This window comes from Oculina patagonica, chromosome 11 (genome assembly GCF_052425735.1).
Source record: "Oculina patagonica isolate OP01 chromosome 11, crgOcupat, whole genome shotgun sequence".
Classification (NCBI taxonomy): domain Eukaryota; kingdom Metazoa; phylum Cnidaria; class Anthozoa; order Scleractinia; family Oculinidae; genus Oculina; species Oculina patagonica.
In genome coordinates this window covers 21,018,398-21,033,663 of record NC_135768.1, presented here as the reverse complement: position 1 = coordinate 21,033,663, position 15,266 = coordinate 21,018,398, and the positions used below count along the sequence as shown (strand labels likewise).

Below are 15,266 nucleotides of genomic sequence, written 5' to 3'. Positions count from 1 at the left end.
TAAGTCCTCACTTGCTGACTTAACGCATGGCTTAACTTTCTTTCATAATAGATAGAAGATTATTTTTATTTTACTTTCTTCTAGATTTTTCGAAAGCATTTCGGTATAAAATTATTTCTGCATCGCAACGACGCTCAAATTAAATTTCTCTTTGGCGTGCGCTTAAAAATTAAAATCACATTTTCCACAAAGATTATTACTATTTGACAAGCATTTATCATTCCCCGACTGCTTTTCCCCTTGAATTATTTATTTAGTTTGTCAAGAGTGAAACAGTAAGTTAAGTCTTTCGGCAAACACAAACAAGAAGCCGAGAAAGTGCTAAAATGAAACAAATGATTCTAACGGCGCTATCTTATTGCTTGGAAACTGAAGACTTGGAGTGAATTCTGTTTCTAGTCTACCAGCGTCATAGAAACGAATGACGATATATGTGCTTGGCGTTTTCAAAACAACTTAAACGAATACCTCTAGTGTTACCAAAACGTCTCCTAGAATACAAAACAACGCAATTAATATTTTTCATTTGTATTTTGTTTTTCGGAAAAATCTGTTTTTAGCGCCTTTGCCTTTAGGAAATTCGTACATCGAACCCGCGCAGAAAATTTGATTTAATCCATGTCGTAAGCATAATTGGATGTATCTCATGAAAAATGTAAAACTGTTATCCTCTGAACGAAATAATTGACAACACTCTTCGCGTATTGGTTCTTTGACTTAAGTATTTATCAAGCCATTGCCTCAGGCAAAAACGATTCAGCTGAATTTTCAACGTTCATTTGCCTATAGCTCTCCTAGAGCTTGTCCTTTTGGCCGCGTCGACGCGCTTTCATAAAATTTTTTGTTACGCGCCAGGGTCTTAGGAAGTAATATATTAAACGACATTCTAAAACAGTCTTTGCGGTGCCCCTTATTGTGTTTAGTTTTCCAAAGCCAGAGGTGGTATTCTGAGTTATAGAAAATTGTTTTTTGTTCGCCTCAAACGAGGCGGTAAACCATTATTTCAATACACCTTTCAAAATATTTTGAAAAATATAACCGTCTGTTTTTACTTTAGAAGTCGAAAAAGCTTTAGTAGCCATTTACAATGCGCATTTTTATTATTAGGAATGAAAACAGAATATTAGCTCTCGACAAAACATTGGCCGGTATAAATTAGTGGTTTTCAAGTGGGGGCTATATCGGCTAAAAGAAACTTTGCAATTTGGCGGCAAAGTGGTTCGGACGCTTGTTACCATAGGAACAAGTCTCATGGCTTGACGTTACCTCGGTTACCAGCCCTCCTGTTCCATGGTCCTTCTCTGTCCCTTCATCATTTCATTTCCTCTTAAAACCAATGTGAGATACTTAGCAAGATCGACTCCTCTCTGTGGCTACTGATACCGAAGCTGTCTTGTCTCGGTGTAAAAGCAAGGCCTTTTAATTGCCTTACTGTGGAGAATTGTCGAGGTGAGCGTTCGAAAATTTCTATTGCTTTCACGATGTCGTCATTCGCCTTCGAAGGAACGAATGGTTATTGCTCATGTGATGTGCTGTGTTAACGGTTGTTGTTTCGCTGGCTTGTTTTAGCGCTGTTCTGCAACACAAAGAAGGCCAAGAAATTGGAGAAAGCCTCAACGATGAACTGAAGAATTAAACTGGCGAATTTGAGGTGAGCATTTTCGTATCACATTGTCATATGATCTTTTTAGCTTCGCACCATAGCCACGTTGCGTCCTCCCGTGTGGAAATCTTTATAAACCTTTTGCCGGCATTTCAGGACTTAATTCCAAATCACTGCCCAGGTCTTTGCATTGACTGTTTTCCTAAAGCGTCCACAGTGTTTGTGACAGTATCAAATGAAAGACTTTCGCTGAATTGTCGAGAAGATTGCCTGTGGGAAGCTTTAGTTTATGTTTGTGGCCTCCATTTTTCAATGGCCTGGCTTGATTCACTGAAAGTTATCGGCGCAAAATCAGGACCTAGCGAAAGTCAAACACCAAACTTTGATAAATCCCGATTAACAAGAAAGTCATGTCAACATATGAGTACTATTTGTAATGAATATTTATTTTAACACGTGTGTTTTCGGAGCACATTTGCGCGATCTACACAGCACATTACAATACGAAGAATTTCGCTCGTGTTGTAAAAATTCCGTTTTCAGTTTCACTCTACAAATCTTCCCTTGCTTTCGTGCAACAAAAAAACAATAAATCTGGCTGGATTCGGCTCGTGTCGTGGTCAGCTCTAGTGTTAGAATTACCAAGGACATCCTTTGGGACCAAAGTTTTATTCTTTTCGGAAATAGTAAATTGTGTGCATCTATTATGGGGGTGATTGTGTTGGATGAAAATATCAAAGGAGTCACTCAACCGAATTTATTCGCAAACTTGGCTCTGCTGTTAGAACTCGTCGAGAAAGTAATTTGTCGCGATTTTTTAAGGCCTTCACTAGCAAGCGCTATTCAAGCTATTCTTTGTGAAGTCTTTGTCTTTCGCCTCGTAAAATTTCAATATATTATTAAATCGGCCGCATGGTGTTGGGGTGTTATTGTGGCGCGCAACGACAGGTCACAACCGTCTCGATTCTTCTTTAACGGTTGAAAGTTTTGATTTGTTTTTTCGCATTTTCTTCCGCTGTTTAAAGCTACCCAGCAAATTCGTTGCTTTCTGGACGCGTAACTTTTGCAGTTACGCTCTTGACGTTACGTTCTTCGCAGAAAATAAAAAGAATATTTAATAGAGATAAATAAATCATGAAGCATGTTTTTCAGTGTGAAGGAAGTTTGACGCTTTCAAAGAGTCGGTAATGTACGCAGTATTGTGTAAAATTCCTATAAAGGAATCCACGCTTGCATTCTGTTCAACATCTGTAGCGAACGCTGCAGCAAATTTCACTCTAGATGATGTTTTTGTAATTCAATATACCATGGTGTGTTTTTTAATTTCTTGATACATGTAGCTTGTGGCTTATGCCATTGTTTTGAATAGATTTTAAAAGCGCTAGAACAATATCGGTCAATCAATTTAACTCGAAAACATACAGTAAAAGAATCTTTGTTGCGTTCTAGAACGCCGCCGTTTTCGTGCGTTGCGTGCAGTAGACATTTTGGAACCAACAACATCGATTTCAAGCTAAGAGGAAATCCCTTTTGCCCCCAGCTAACAATTTTTCATTTCATATTAATTTTCTTGCAACTTAAGAAAACAGAGATTAAATATCTAGGTAACAGCCAGACGCAAAAGTTTGTTTTTTAAAAAAATCTGTACCACAAGGGACAACTTTTCGTTAAATTAAGCATGCAGGAATTTTATTTTGAATTGCAGCTAGATAATATTATTACCATAATTTTTGTGCGTCAGCACGTAGGCCTTTCACTTTCCATGTGTTGAAGAGATAAAATTAATCGATACCATATTGGCGAAACGTTTTTTGCATTTATGAATATAGTTAGTGCTATTTTCCTTTATGAAAAATCTCTTGAAGCATTGAACAAACTTGACTTTCGAAGTTGTTTACAAAATCAATACAGCAACTCGGACGGTAACTTGGGGCGATTTCTAGTTTGGCAAAATTTTTATCACTAGAACACACTTTGTTGGGAAACATGAAAAATGTTCAAGCCAATTTATTGTTGATAAATTGTACAGCCAATCCGAAGAGAGCCGAGAAATTAGCTTAAAAGCAAAGTACTAATTATTTTCAATGGAAAATATTTGCTGTGAGATTGAATTATGTTTTGACCACACTGCTTCATTTCTATTTGTTTATATTCATGAATGAAAACAGCCCAGTTATTATTCTGCCAGGCTGAAATATTTACTAGCAGATCTGATCTCATCTTTTAAAGTTCCCCATTAGACCTTAAACCCTAAAGACTAGAACATTTCACTGGCACTAACATTTTTTTTGTGAAAGGAATTTGTAGTAGTTAAAATTTGTTGTTGATTCTATTTTAATATTCACGATTTGGCTAATGTGGAGTTTCAGTTTAATTTCTGAATATCTCCTATAAATATGCAATTGACTGCACCTCATGCTAATTCGTACCTTTTTTATTGCATGAATATACATGTAGATATCAAGCAGAAATGAGGTTCTTGTTTTTATTTAAGGTGGTTTTGTCATATGGCTACTGTCACACTGTTGTCATAGCGATAAACCATTACCCATAAACAGTGGGAAAAAGCCAGTGTAAATGTGTTTTTCAGCCAATGGCACAACCCTTATGCTCAGAAAAGATCTTACTCCTGTTCTCGGTATCTTGTAGCCTCCTTGACTCCCGTCAAGATGGCACTATCACAGGTTTACTCTGAGCATTTTGGCTGCGTCATTAGGTGAATGACATGAGAGATCTCAGTCAGCAGGGAAATTAGGTATGCTGGGCACATACTAACTCCTGCTGCTACGGGATTCTCTGTGGGTTTTCTACAGATAATCTTCATCTCTTATTTTCCACAAATCATTTATTTTGGACTATTAATGTGTGAAGACAAAAAACAATTTAATCTCTTTTTTAACTTGTGACATCACAATTGCCACTTTAATTCAAATTTCATTTCTCCCTCTGGTCGCATGTCTGTTACTTGCCTTAAAGTCAGAAATTTGCTGCTTGTCAGCTTTGTAATATTCATTTTATTTTTTTCTCATGAAACATGATTTGGTTACATAACTGAGAAGCGTGAATTGACTTTTTTCTCTGAGAATTTTTAAATGACTCCTGTTTTCTTTTCTCACGAAATGTGACCTCAAACCGTGATTCTTTCTTCCTTCCAAAAAATAATCCAGTGAACGAACAAAAACAAGACTGCTTTGATAGATTGTGTGACCAGTTCATACATGTATGTACCTTGACCTGATCGTCATTCTGGGTCCCTGGTCACTCTACTCCAATAGATAATTGAACACCTTTTACATGTATCTTCATTTCCAGAAATGGCTATTTTCTGTGAATATAAAAAAGCCATTTTATTTTTGTGAAACCTGATCTAGACCCCCCTTTACCACCCTCTAAGGTAGTGTGTTTTCCATTGTGTGGAATTTACGCAGCTTTTTCAACAATAGTTCACAAGTTAATTATATTGTTTGGGTGAAATTTTAGAACCTTTCCAGACACCTGTGTGTGTTTTCTACTATTAACCAAAAATAGTTCACTGTCCAGAAAGATAATTTATAAATAGCATTTTCCCAATGTGCTAAATCCAACTTGATTACACTAAAAAATGTGTTTATGAAAACCAGATTAACAACTGTTAAACTGGAAACGTTAAATGTCTAATGAAGTTGAATTGTGTATTGCCATAGCAGCCAAGCTTGTAACAAGTACATAATAGTTTCTACGCAAATAATATTTTTCAATAAGTATTTACTTGGACTTTGGTCATGTTGTTGTGGGATGTCATCTCCTTTCGTTTTCCAGCAAAGTGCAACAGCAACATTTTGATAGATGCCATGCAAGTTTGTTTCGGAAAAAAAAACTTTCAATTTTCATTCTTTGTAAGTCATACTGATTAAATGATATTTTAACCAGTATAATTTTTCCCCAGCCAGGGCTTGAACAGGGACCATTCAATCTTGAGTCCAGTGTTCTAACCATTTAGGCCACTGTGCTTCTTGCTACTTAAATTTAAACCATACAGTTCTTTTAGTGTTAGTTCTGTAAATTTAGTGGTACATAAATTTATTATCTCCTACTTGATGATTTTCTCTTTTCTTAACAAAGTTTTTATTGTAAGGAGAAACAAACATGTTGATCAATCCAGAGACTGAGGTTTTGCGCAATTCCTTAAACTGATGTGTGTGCAATATGAACTTTATTTTTCTTGTCAGTCATCAGCTCACAAGTTTAGTTGTAGCATGATGACTCTGTTATTTTCCTTGTTTGTTTTCTTTATGCATAGCTGGGCCAAGGCATGTATGTACAATGTTTAATGTTACATGAGCTCGTTTCCAAGCAAATAATCACAAGTTACCCGCTGAAAATAAATTGTTGCAGCCGTAGCTTACTTTGCTATCAGATGGTGTTTTTGTGTACCTGTAGGCTGCAAATTTGATTACCTCCAAAAGGATCGCATGTTACATAACTGTCGTGTAGTCATGCAATGTTAGTTCGACAAGTGACAAAGGTCAGTCTACATCTTTAGAGCACTGATAGATTTTAAAAGTTCACCATATAACGGTGGTATCAAAATACAAGTCCTGTTACTTACCTTGCTCTTTTTACCTAAAGTATATCTTTGAAGAAAAAAGTGAATCAGTGTCACAGACTTCTGATATTTACATGTAGTAAACATGTGACATAAAAGAATTATGGTAAACAATTGTTTTCTGTTCTTATGTTTGAATCATAAGATTATGACGTTGTTCATGTTTGAACTCATCCAGTAAATTATTGTGTAACTCCGAGCTTAATTTAGCACATTACTAAATAAATAATCAAATCTAATCATGTTGTGGTTTCCTGATCAAGATTTCATCATGAAGATTTAAACCTGTTAACTTCATGTCAGGGGACAGCATTAAAAACAGGAAAAAATTGAAATCACTGTGAACGGAATTTATCCAACCTCTTGAATTATACGTATTTAGTAATATGCTCTTTTTGTCAAGTTGGTTTGGATTTACAGCTACTTAGCAGGGTTCACAAAGAGATTTTGAGGATTAATTTATTTAACGGGACTGTTTGTCTAAAAATATGTTTCTATTATGCCAAATGTTTGCAAGATTTTTCTGGAAAATATTTTGTCTGACCTGAATGCATAATTGCACAATTTAAATAGTTCAAATCACATTTTATACCATTAATTGAAAAGTAAACAACGCTGTTCAGGTTCAATGGTTTAAATGTAGTGCAAGTCAGCATTAAGTGGCTTAGTGTTAAAGCTGTAGATAATGTTTCAGAAAACACTGTTATCACAAAAGGTAGGATGAGGGTTTTTCTAGGCGAGCCTCAGGGTTGCAACACAAGTTTGTTTATTAACTGATGTTTGTATCCTGGTGGGATTTGAATTATTTGACCTTTTATAAATAGTTGTTCTAGAAAATGCCAAATCAAATTAGCATTTAATTAACGCTAAAAACTGTATGCAAATCTACAATTCACAAAATTTTAATTGTATAATTTTTTTGGACCTGGTTAAATTTCAAGATCTGGTCTGCATGTACATGAGTTGCATGATGTTTTCTCACTGAAATTCTATCTCATCTCTTTAGCAAAACAAGATCAGCTGTTTCTTTAGCTTATTGGGCATATTAGTTACAAAAGCTCCTTAGGTTTGGTAATCTTGTTGCCATATGTCCGGTTGTTATTCATTCAATTCCAGAAATCACTGTTTTTAATCACCTAACAATTGACTTTTCCTTGCTTGCACTCACTTTACCTTTAAACTAAACTTGTAGTTCTTTATGCTAAGCTTACTCCTTACACTTCTATTAGTAATTATAATACTTCCGCTGTGGTTTTGAAACTTGAGGTTAAATAGGTTGCCTCTATCAGTGTGGTTTTCATCGGTCCTCCAAAAAATAAACATCCACATAAAGGCAGTTAACTAGATTACTGATTTCAGATTTATACAATCTATGGCACATTCTGTGTTACATGTATGCAAAGAATTAAAGCCCTATCATGATTTTGAAACTTCAACTGGTCATCCTCAAAGGAAAAATAGCAGCTGCTTAACAGATAACACCTTTGTTGACATGGAGATCACATGAACTCTGTCTCTAAGATAACAAACATGGTACTGTGTTCATGTGGGATCACATTCTGTTAGCTAGAGTTACAGAGCTATACACTCATCTCTTCTTTAACATGGCCTTATTAGTGTAACTGTGTGTGTATTGTGAATAGTACAAAACCTTCAGATCCACAAGCTATTAATAGTAGTATTAGCCTACAAGAGATAAGGTCTACAGCAGGAAGTTTTTGGTTATCTTAAGTTTGTTGCTTGACAACAAAACATAAACAGTCAACTCTCGTTATAGCGGACACGCTCCGGGCGTTGTTTCGTGTCCGTTATAGCGAGAGTCCGTAATAGCGGGAGTCATTTCCAGTCAAACCTTGTTCGTTGGGGATCTGGATTTTGTCCGTAATAGCGAGTGTCCGCAATAGCGGTGTGTCCGCAAGGCGAGAGTTGACTGTAATATGCCGTCATCCCCATTTGTTTTGCTCAACTGGCAGGCCCTGATGTTAGCTCAAGGATTTCTTCATAGCTGGCATTCATTTGTTTTGAAAACATGTATACTGTATAACTTTGGTCCAAAACAATGTGACTTGTATTTTCTGATTATTATTTTCTAAAAATTGCTTTGCTTTGGGACTTTCAGACAGGGATGAGCCAGCGATATAGTTATCAAAACACATTTATCTAATTCAGACCAAACAAGAAAAAAAAATTAGACCTGACCTAAAAAACCTGGACCTACACTGTATTTCAGACTTCAAACATCTTTGATTGCATTCTTTCAAATCCAGTGTCTTTTTGTTTATTGCTCTTTCTTATAACTTTCCTTTCAAAGCGTACTCATACTTGTAAGGTTTCCTAGTTTCTTTTCAAAATTGTACTCTATTGTAGGGCCCATGCATAAAAAGCCATATCATGTTTTACAGGTTAACCCTTTAAACCCCAATATCCACATACAAATTCTCTTGACTGATCTCTATTCATTTTCTTATAGTATTAGTTGAGAGAATTTGTTAAAAGATCAAATAGCAATTTCACTTTGGAGATTATTTTATTAATTCTCATAACCTTTACTCTCGATGAAGTATTGATACTGTGGGAGAAATTTGATGTTAATCACCCAAGGCGTAAAGAGTTATACCACTTAAAAAAAAAAAAAAAAAAAAAAAAAAAAAAAAAAAAAAAAAAAAAAAAAAAAAAACTCTAGAATAATACCCCATACCCTTTTGTGTGGCACAAAACTTGTGTGTGTGTATACATGAAGCTTACATGCACCACATAGTGGAGTAACCACCTTTATTTGTTGATGCACAGAGTTGGCAAACGTGAAAATACTTATAATAAATACTTAATAAATACTTATATACTTATATACTTGAAATAAATACTTATTTCATTCTGTTTGATCACCTGCCTTTATTATTATTATTAATTTTTTTGGCAATAAAGTAATATTTTATTTATCACACAACACCTTCCCAACATATACATGACAAAATGTCCCTGTTGTTGTCAGAAACATGTAGGTTTTGTACCCCTTTGTGGTTGCTTCATCATACTGTTGTCGTTTTCTCCCCCACCCTGTCCAATGCAGGGTTTATGCTTTGCTTTAAGAGTACAGGATTATGACTTTAAAAAAAAGCTGCTAACAGCTTTGATCAAATATCATTTGAGTTACATCATATCTGTGTCTCATGACAGCTTTGTAATTAAAGTTCTGTATTTCGTGTTTTTGTGCATGTGCATAGTCATCTTCAAAATGGCCAAGTGTTTCATATCTTTTATTTGAAAGTCAATTTTTTTTTCATTCTTGTCAGGATGATGATTTCATTTGTGTCTGGGAATTCTTGTGCTAAATGACTTCAGTATTAAATATACAAACCCACCAAAACAGATAGGGGAGGAAAATATTTGTTGACGTTAAAACCGTAGAACAAATTTCTATTGTAAGCTACATTTCAATTTTCATATTTTTTCTAGAAGAAGTTCAGTTTTTAGCTACCCTATGGTTGCTAGGAGACATTCGGTTTGTATTGCTCTTGAACAAAAAACCTGTCTCTCCTTGACAGCTCATTGTCTACAATTACTAAAACTGAAAAAATTTACATGTTCTGAATGTTGAATAAATTGATTTTTGATTGTTTCTTGTGTTTTGTTTTGCGTAAAAAATTGAGTTGTAAGATTCTTGTTTGTGTCTAAGTATTTTATAGTTTGTTTGTTAACTTGCTTGATTGAAAAGCAAGAAAAACAAGCAAGCTGCCAACCTGTGTGTAAAATAATAATTATTACTTGTGTGGTAGTAATTTGAGTTGGTAAAATTATTATGGAGATCTGTGCATCTGTTTTTTTTAACAGGTTTGTTTTATTCAGTCTTACATATTTTATGTCTTATTTTATACTGACCAAAAAACTTTATAGGGTAAAAAGCTAAATGTTATAATCTTTCAATAGGTTACCAGTTTTAAAAAACTCTTAATAAGCTGCTAAATAGGCGTAACTAAATACTTTAATGTTGGTTTAAATGTTGTCACATATTTATCAAGGAAAATATTTTCACTTCTGTCATTAATTTGCAGGTTTACGATGCCACCAATACGCAAGCCAGAGCTGGATAAATTGAAGGCTCCTTCTAAACCTTATCTGAGTAAATCAGTCGGAGGTTCAAGCTTCAGAAGCTCCTTCGATGAAAGTGCAAAAATCAACTTGAGCAGTAGTTGTTTTGGTGCCATCAGAACAGAGAAAGGAGACCCAGATGATGACCTAACAAGCCTTAACTGGCTACAAAACAATGACATTTTGAAAGGTTTTGAGGTGTCGGCAACAGTGCCGCCAATGTCCCCTAGCAGGGACACCAATGGAGATATTCTTGACACCCCTCCGAGAGGTGGGCAGGCAAATGGGCCTTTCTCTCCAGACACTTTAGCGAACAAACGAAAGAGCCCATCAAAGCCTCCATATTCATTTTCGTCGCTCATTTTCATGGCTATAGAGGAAGCACCCTCAAAGAAGTTGCCTGTGAAGGATATTTATAACTGGATTATGGAACATTTTCCGTATTTTAGAGATGCAAGACTTGGGTGGAAAAACTCAGTACGGCATAACCTGTCTTTGAACAAGTGTTTTAAGAAAGTGGACAAGGATAAAGGACAGGTTAGTATCAAATGAAAAGACTTTTTTATCACAATTCCTGAGAATTTTTTCTAAAAGTTCCACTTGGAAAATATTGAAATTGCTACTGGTAGTACATGTGAAAGTACTGCTCAGTAGCTTTCATTTAGATGGTCACACACTAGGGTTTAATCCTCAGACTTAAAAGTAAGAACCACCTACAGCATAATAAACAGTACCACATGAAAGTACTGGGCTCAATTGCTTTAAAGGTTGGATGGACACGCTAGGGTTCCACCAGATTAAAATTTAATGGCTAACCACCTTGTCAGGATAAGTCTTAACAAACACATAACTACTGCTAAGTGCTTCATTTGAATGGTCACACACTAGTGATTTATCCACAGTCAAAAGATAGCGCTATCCACCCTGTACAGCATAATGAACAGACCATGAAAGGCCTGCTCAGTAGCTTTCATTTGAATGGTCACACACTAGGGACCTTTCATCCACAGACTTTAAAGTTAGAGGTGCCTTCTACATGTAAACTCTCAAACCAATCATTCAAAGAAATGTGTGGTAATAATTTGTAAGGAGAATTTCTATTAAAGCTTTGGGCTGTTCTGACTCACTAGAGTAGTTTTATCCACAGAATGTTGGTAAAGGATCATTGTGGACTGTAGATCCTGAATATCGACCAAATCTTCTCCAAGCTCTTAGAAAAACACCTGCCTTTCATCCTTATCATCATCTTCTAACCACACCACCGCCGTCACCGCAGAATAATGGCAGGTACAGTTGGTTTGTTTGATTGTTATTATTGCTGTACAACTGTAGATGTTTATACAGGTCATAGGGGGACAGGGATGGTGCAGTGGTTGAAGGGCGCTCATTTTCCATTGCCTAAGTTTGATTACTGGACCTATATGTAGCAACATAATGTGGTTTGAGTTTAATGTTGTTGGTTTTCGTCTAATTTCTCTGAGGGTTTTCCTCCAGGTTCTCCGGTTTTCCTTTCCTCCACAAAAACCAACACTTGTAATTCCAATTCGATCTTGGAACAGTGATTGAAGTGCCACTCTGGTGATATGCCACTTCAAATTCCTATTTACTTTTAGTTCTTTATTTACTTGTTTTGTAATAAATGTATTTTTCCTTTCTCTTTGCAGCTCCCTAGGAAGCGGTGCTGGTGAGTTCTGCTCTTTGTATTATTTTTCTGATAGGCCAAAAAGCAAGTAAAACATTTTTATTGACTTTAAAGAAATGTATGTCCCCCGTTTAGAACAAGGTTTTAAAGTATTAATTTTTGTTATTTCAGGAAAAATAGAAGTTGATCCTGATGCGGAGGCAGAAGCTGTGGCTACAATCTGCATGATTAGTACACCTCCTGAAGTGCGAGTGGCAGAAAGTAAGTGCTTCTTGACAAACCTTTTCATTGAGGGAATTTCCCAGACAGAGAGAGAGACTGACTGACTGACTGACTGACCGACAGACAGACAGACTGACAGACAGGCAGACAGACAGACAGACATAATCTTTACATTTCTAACTGACTGTTACTGTGATTTGATGTCATGTTTATGTTACCGGTATGATATGTTGTTGTTGTTTTATATACATCGCCAAAATTCAGAAGTCCAATAGTGCTTTACAATATTGATTTAAAAAACGCTGTAAGAGAAATAAATTGAATTATGATGTTATGTTAAGCTGGATCATGTTACATTTTTCGTGTTATGTTATGTCATGCAATGCCATTTGATGCATTGCAATGTGATGTGATGTTATATATCCATAAAAAGGGAGAAGAGGGATATAGCAAATTCTGCTTGAGTGTCAAAAGTAATTTGCATTTCATTTCCTTTGGTTTTGAATAACTATGCTAAGCGATTGGTTAAAAATTTTTTTACCACTTTCTCAACTAGATAGAAGTAGAACCAAAGCCAAGCCTCGCTTGGTTACATACAATGCCATGCCTTCATGCTGGCTACATAAGTTTACCTCAAGTTTTGATTGGTTCACTAGATTAGTGTGTCCTTTGTTATTGGCCAGAGTGATTATGGTTTTATGACACTTAATCAAAAATTGCCCTAAATAAGCAAACAAACAACACAAACAATAAAACAGGAGTGATTGATGGGTGACTGATGGTTTGTGTTTATTCCTAGTGGTGCGGTGTCAATCATGTCCACCCTCAGCAACTGACAGAGAAGAGCTGCTGGTGAAAAAAGCCAAAGAGTTTCTTCTACAGACACAGAGGTTCATTCTCTGGTGCTGTTTCCATGGCAAAGGACAGGAAATCAACTTTAGTGATGGAGTCCCACAGAAGGTGAGATTTTGGCAGTGGTCAGATTTAAGGGGGCACTGTTAGGTACAGTCTATCCTATCCCTATGGACGGGGACCTCCCTAAATTAATAACAGTTCACTTGGTCCGAAAGAGACCTAAAAAATTCAAATAAACTCTACCTCCATAATGTGGACACCTTCACCTAATACAGGCGCTCTTTTTTTTTTTTCTTCTTTCCCCCCCTGATCCTTTTGGTATGCACATTGAAGAGGTTCAACCGTATGACTGTTACGGTCTTGCTCCTTTACCAGATAAGGCTTTGATTTGTTGATACAGTCAACTCTCTCTTAACAGACACCTCTATAAGATGGACACCTCTTTAAGACAGACACCTGGTGTTGGTCCCATCCCTGCCGTTTTTGCCAGTACATTTTACACACTTATAACTTAAAGCTCCCTATAAGACGGGGACACCTCTCTAAAATGGACAGTTGCAACCGGTCCCAACGGCTTGACTGCCTATACACAAGTCTTGCTACATGTATAAATGCAGGTGATATATTGAACATTTTAATCAAATTCCCTTCACAGGAACAACAGGAAACCCCTATCATCATCCCTCAGTAAGATTGATTCTGTAAAAATGCGGCAAGACATCTCGCCTGACTCGTCCCTGGATGGTGAGTTTGAATTTGATCACCATGGTGACTCGGACGAAGAAGTTGACAGCGAAATTGAAGAGACCATGGAGAAGGTTGTTAAGGATGAGCTGAGTGACAGTGGTTATGGCCAAGGGCTTGAAGATGAAATTGAAGGAAAGCGAACAGCTAGCAGGGACAGAGCTGCGTCTTTTATCAAAAGACGCCGCAAGAGTAGTACTACTGAAAAACTGAATGACATTGCCGGTGCTGATGCACTGCTAGAACTGGCCAACTCAGCATTTGTACCGTCACCGAGGGCTGCATCTGGTACTCCAAGCCCTGTCCCACAAGGCTCTGCAGCTGCTGTCAGCTAGCACTTGTTGGACACAAAGTCTAAAACACAATGAAGGAAGCTTATTTGACCAGCTACCTGGTGCCTCTGTTTCCCTCTGTTTTACTGACGGTCTAGTGTTCTCTGGTTTGTTCTGGTGTACACCTGTGTTTGAGGTGAATACTGGTATTGTTACAGTCCTGTGATTTGTACCCTTGGGTGGAGGGGAGGCACATGTTACAGTTGATCAATTGATTATGGAACAATGAGATGTATGATATTTTATTTACTGGAATTACAAAAAGTATGACTGTCTTATTAAAAGGGGTTTTTAATGGAGGGTTTTGTTAGAGTTAGCGTAGCTGGCCAAAAGAAAGACCATCCCAGATGTTAGCCCTTTCACTCCCACCTCGCAAGAGTTCTTAAGTTGAAAAAGTTGAAAAAACTAAAATTTCATTTTACAACATTCTGAAAAACAAACAGTACCACATGAAAGACTGCTCTATAGCTTTCATTTGAATGTTCACATATCAAGGTTTTAGAATCAAATGTAAAAGTTAGAATGTAGAATTTGACTCCAGCTTGCAGGCACTCTCTCTTTTGGATAGCAAAGCTTTTGGCTTACTGATGCTGCATGCTTCCCACTATAATATCTAAAAGAGGGCTTGTTTGTAGTCTGGGTTGATGCTGGGAGTGAAAGGGTTAAAGGACATGCAAGCTTGCAAAAAAAATAAAAATGCAAGCTACGGGAGAGATCAGAGACCAGTTATTTTGGGCAACAAGCCATATTTTAGCCCAGAAAAGGTAATTCAGGTAGAGAAAAAAAACTATTTCGTACTTCACTTAACTTGCAAGAAGGGAAAACTGAATATAAAGTTAGTGGTTTTTATATTTGATCGATATATTTTGGCTAAAAACAAAGTGCATGCCAGTAATATTTTAAATTGCAGAACTTGCAGTGAGCGAAGCTGCATAAAAGTAGCCAATATATTAAGCAAAATTAAAATTTATGTTTATGGTTTTAGGGTAAGGAAGTATTATTAAGGTAAAGTTGCTTTTTAAAAGGGATTTTCCAACAGTCGGAGTTTTAATCCTAGATTTAATGTTAGACTGAGCAAGACATTGCCTAGCTGAGAAAGAAGAAAGTTGAATAATGCGTAGCAGGGCGGGGGAGAGGGGGTCAAGTTTTTAAATGCAAAGCAGCTGCTGAAATATGCAATATCAACAATATCTC

General features: G+C 36.5%; 1 pseudogene across 1 annotated transcript; it reads left to right on the top strand.

Annotated features, from left to right (window-relative positions):
- The first annotated feature begins 1,275 nt into the window (after nt 1–1,275).
- On the top strand, nt 1,276–14,522 carry LOC144630697 (uncharacterized; annotated as a pseudogene). The gene is made up of 8 exons (XR_013566605.1): nt 1,276–1,449; nt 1,570–1,651; nt 10,241–10,814; nt 11,413–11,564; nt 11,942–11,961; nt 12,091–12,180; nt 12,941–13,101; nt 13,652–14,522. The product of XR_013566605.1 is annotated as an uncharacterized LOC144630697 (transcript).
- The last annotated feature ends 744 nt before the right edge of the window (nt 14,523–15,266 follow it).